This window comes from Brassica napus, unplaced genomic scaffold, assembly GCF_020379485.1.
Source record: "Brassica napus cultivar Da-Ae unplaced genomic scaffold, Da-Ae ScsIHWf_928;HRSCAF=1319, whole genome shotgun sequence".
NCBI classification, from domain to species: domain Eukaryota; kingdom Viridiplantae; phylum Streptophyta; class Magnoliopsida; order Brassicales; family Brassicaceae; genus Brassica; species Brassica napus.
This window is the reverse complement of record NW_026016964.1, coordinates 1-5000: the sequence shown is the minus strand read 5'-3', so window position 1 is coordinate 5000 and position 5000 is coordinate 1. Positions and strand designations below refer to the sequence as shown.

Here is a 5000-nt window from a genome sequence, read left to right as displayed (position 1 = left end):
ATGATATTTCTTTCATTCGATATCATCGAAATCTAATTCATCTGAGTGAGTTTACAAGCGAAAGATTTCTCATCTCTATGGGATTAAATCCCGAGATATTCCAAAGAAAAAAAATAAATAATAAACGATTTATTATGGAAGTCAATATTCTTGCATTTATTGCTACTGCACTCTTCATTCTCGTTCCTACTGCTTTTTTGCTTATAATTTACGTAAAAACGGTTAGTCAAAATAATTAATTTGAATACAATTGACTATCAATGACAAAAAAGGATGTCAATTTCTCGTCTTAAATGAAAGGAATGCATTAGATTCAGTAGTATCCTAAGGGGCCCGCTAGTATGGTAGAAAGAGATCTCTTTCTACCATACTAGCCATTATGGTTATGTAATGTATAAAGATACAAGTGAAATATCTTAATAAAGGAATCCACCCATATCTCTCTTTTTCTTTATAAATGTAAATATAAATTAATATAGAATATGAAATCTATGTACATACTTTCTCAATTTCATTTGTTTGTTTGATCCATTTAATACGGATAATCCGAATTCGATGGAAACCTCTTGAGATTTCGAAAGGGGGTTATCCCATGAATGGTTAACGGTATAACTCTGATATCAAAAAATAAAATGAGTCAATAAAACAAAACATAAATCCAATTTCTAAAAAAAGATCTTAAAAAAAATTGCCGGCCGGTCTAGAAAACTAAAACAATTGATACAGGTTGATAGAGTTTGATTATTATCGCAATTAGGAGTACTTCTAGAGTCCACTTCTTCCCCACACTACGAGAGAGAGGGAAAATGTAAAACTACCATTAAACCAGCCCATGCGAGACTTACTATATCCATGTGAATTCTGTCCCCTATGAATATGAAGAAACTTTTCCATTATTGTTCACTAATAATAGTGAAATCACTGGTGCAGAGTCAAAAAAAGGGAGAGATATTTGGTCACCATTGATGAACTACTCCAAAAAATCCACTTATCTTATACTGAGTTATTCTTAATTATAGAATTTCTAGTAGAATCGACAAGATGTAAACACAAGTAAACAGATACTTTTCGAAGTATCCAAAAAATCTGACTCATATTAGAAAGAATAATCTTTTTTCTTTCTTTTATCGTTTTTTATTTTTATTTGAAGTAAAACGAAAGGCAATTCTTCATCTAATCTAATATTGATTAATGTCTGAGCATTCCGACACTTTCATGAGTCTATATCCAAAGTATCTTAGATCCTTTCCAAAACTATAATTTAATTCCCTCTCTGCCTATCCAATCTAATGGATTTCCCTCCACTCGTTTTAGTTTTCCTCTAATCTGATAGGTAAAACTTTAGGTTAGAGAATAGAACCTCGAGAGCCAGGGGCTTAGAATCACGAAAAGAAAGTATCAAGAGTCTTTCCTACGTTTGTTATAGTTTTATAACAGGAGATTTCAAGTCTCCTGTTGGGGCGGCACCCGGATTTGAAACTGGGGAAAAGGATTTGCAGTCCCCCGCCTTACCACTCGGCCATGCCGCCAAAATGATTTGTACTAGATTCAAATTTTCTCTTGTTTTTTTTTCAACTCCGAAAAAAATATAGATTTTCAGTCACAAAATATAGAATCTAGTACAAATCAGAACCATTAACTATTGACTGTAAATTCATGACTTTTTTGAATTCAAATTTACATTTTTTATTTCTAATAATATAAGATAAGAAAATCATTAGAAATAGATTTATAACTAATCTATTTTGAGTTTTTTCAATTAAAAGAATCTTCTTCCATTTGAATTATAACACTAATAATGAGTATATGTAAACCCCAGAATCAGAACATACGTTACCTTGTATAGCTCTATAATGGGGTATTTATATCTCTAGGGATGCTTTTTGAGGAGTAATTCTCAATAAATTTTTGTATTGAAATTTTTCATTGAATACATTGAAAAAAATTTTTAATTTTTGGTAGAGCACAGCATGTGCTGTTCCAAATAGAACTGTACCACAATAAAAAGAAGAAAAAGAGACATATATATATACCTGTGCATTCTTTTTTTTTATAATAATTAAAAATTAAATAAATAAAAAAACATACGTTTTCTTACCTACTTCAATTCAATGATATTCTAAATATTCTATTCAAAATAGGTAAAAATCCATCTTTTTTCTGCAACTATTTTTTTGACAAGATGAAATACAATACATGAAAAAGTAAAGTGTTTAAAAAAAAGTTTTCTATTTCTTATATGTTTATCTGCTCGAAACAGATCCTATCATGAATACCGTTTTTTATGGTATGCGATCGAATTGGAATATGTAATATCATAGGTGAAAATGAAATTACTTTTTTTCTAGTCGTTACAAAACTCCATAAGTTCCAGCGGTATTTCTAAATTCTGTTTCCATTCGGATCTCTTTCTTATAAAAAAATTCCAATTGAATCTAGTCTCCGTTCATACGGATTTCATACATTCCATATATCTTGGAGTTGGATAAAATTTCATGTGATTCAGTAAACAGAATAGAAATTCCATTATTGCTAGATCGAATTCTATCTATATGATTCGGTGAAGAATGAGATATGGGATTTTTAAAATAAACGGATAAATGAAAATTCAAAAAAGATGCTCGGGGATGGAAAAGAGGGAACATCTACCATACCCGGATTTAATCAGATACAATTTGAAGGGTTTTATCGGTTTATTGATCAGGGTTTAATAGAAGAACTTTCGCAATTTCCAAAAATGAAGATATAGATCACGAAATTGAATTTCAATTATTGTGGAAACATATCAATTGGTAGAACCTCTGATAAAAGAACGAGATGCTGTCTATGAATTACTTACATACTTCTGAATTATATGTATCCGCGGGATTAATTTGGAAAACCAATAGGAATATGCAAGAACAAAGAATTTTTATTGGAAACATTCTTTAATGAATTCCTTGGAACTTCTATAGTAACGGAATATCCGAGTTGTGATCAATCAAATATTACAAAGTCCTGGTATCTATTACCAGTCAGAATTGGATCATAACGGGATTTCGGTCTATACCGGCACCATAATATCAGATTGGGGGGGCAGGCTAGAATTAGAGATTGATAAAAAAGCAAGAATATGGGCTCGTGTGAGTAGGAAACAGAAAATATCTATTCTAGTTCTATCATCAGCTATGGGTTCGAATCTAGAGAAATTCTAGAGAATGTTGCTACCCTGAATTTTCTTATCTTTCTTAACCGATAAGGAGAAAAAAAAAATTGGGTCAAAAGAAAATGCTATTTTGGAGTTTTATCAACAATTTCTTGTGTAGGTGGGGATCCAATATTTTCTGAATCCTTATGTAAGGAATTACAAAAAAAATTCTTTCACCAAAGGTGTGAATGGGGAGGATTGGTCGCCGAAATATTTAACTGGAGACTTAATCTTAATATACCTCAGAACAATATATTTTGTTACCACGAGATATATATTAGCAGCTGCCGATCATTTGATTGGAGAAAATTTGGAATGGGTACACTTGATGATATGAATCATTTGAAAAATAAACGTATTCGCTCTGTAGCGATCTTTTACAAGACCAGCTCGGTGGCTCTGGCTCGTTTAGAAAATGTAGTTAAGGGAACTATAGGGCGGAGCAATTAGGCATAAATTGATACCTACTCCTCAGATTTGGAACTTCAACTCCGTTAACAACTACTTATGAATCCTTTTTCGGATTACATCCATTATCTCAAGTTTTGGATCGCACTAAATCCATGGTTCATGGGGTGTTGGGGGGGGGTGTTGTGGGGTGGCGGGTGTGGTGGGGGGTTTGGGGGGGGTGGTGGGGTTGGGGGGGGGGGGGCGTTTTGGGGTTGATTGGGGGTGGGGTGGGGTGGGGTGTGGGGGGGGGGGGTGGTGTGGGCGGTTTGGGGGGTTGGGGGTGGGGTGGGGGGTTGGGGTTTATGTCGTTGGGGGGGCGGGGTTGGGTTGGGGGTGGGTGGGGATTTGTGGTGGGGGTTGTGTGGTGGGGATTGATTGGGGGTGGGGTGGTCTTTGCGTGGTTGGGGGGGGGGTTTGGGGGGGTGGGGTGGTGGGTGGTGGGTTGTTGGCGGGGTGGTGGGGTGGCTGGTGTGTGGGTTGTGGTGTGGTGGTGGTTGGGGAGGGGTTTGTTGGGGGGGGGGGTGGGGGGGGGCTGGTTGTTGGGGGGGTTCTTGGTGGGTGGTGTTGGTGGGTGTGGTCGGGGTTGGGGGGGGGGGGTGTGGGTGTGGGTTTTTTGGGTGTTGGTGGGGTTTGGGGTTGGGTTGGGGGGTGGGGGGTGGTTGGGGTGGGGGGGGTGTGTGTTGGTGTGTTGGGTTGTGGGGTGGGTGGGGTGGGGGGGTGGGGGGGTTGGGGGGACACGGGGGTTGTGGTGGGGGTGTGGGTGGGGGGGGGTTGGTGGGGGGGGGGGGTGGGGGGGGGGTGGGTGGGTTGTGGGGGGGATTGGGTTGGGGGGTTTTGGTGTGGGGTTGGGGGGGGTGGGGGGGGTGGGGGGTGTTGGGGGGGGGGGGGGGGGGGGGGGGGGTGGGGGTGGGGGGTGGGGGGGGTTGTGGGGTGGGTTTGTGGGGGTGGTGGGTGGGGGGGGGGGGGGGGGGGGGGTGGGGTGGGGTGGGGGGGGGGGGGTGGTTGTGGTGTTGGGGGGGGGTGGGGTGGGGGGGGTGGGGGGTAGGTGGGGGGGGGGTGGGGGGGTTTGGGGGGGGGTGGTTGGGTGGTGGGGGGGTGGGGGGGTGGGGTTGGGGTGTGGGGGTTGGCGGGGGGGGTGGGGTGGTGGGGGGGTGGGTTGGGTGGGGGGGGGGGGGTTGGTGGGGGGGTTTGGGGGGGGTGGGGGGTGTGGTTGTGGGTGGGGGTTGGGGGGGGGGGGGGTGGGGTGGGGTGGTTGGTGGGGGGGGGGGGTGGTGGGGGGTGGGGGTTGGGTGTTGGGGGTGGTGGGGGGGGGGGGTTGTGGGGTGGGGGGGTGGGGGGGGGGGGGGTGGGGTGTTGGGGGGGA

At 42.2% G+C, this 5000-nt stretch overlaps 1 non-coding gene and 1 pseudogene across 1 annotated transcript; one reads left to right on the top strand and one right to left on the bottom strand.

Moving 5' to 3' along the window:
- Positions 1–1458: 1458 nt before the first annotated feature.
- Positions 1459–1529, bottom strand: TRNAC-GCA. The gene has a single exon. It is a non-coding gene; the product is annotated as a tRNA-Cys (tRNA).
- Positions 1530–2265: 736 nt separating this feature from the next.
- On the top strand, positions 2266–3753 carry LOC125606696 (annotated as a pseudogene).
- The last annotated feature ends 1247 nt before the right edge of the window (positions 3754–5000 follow it).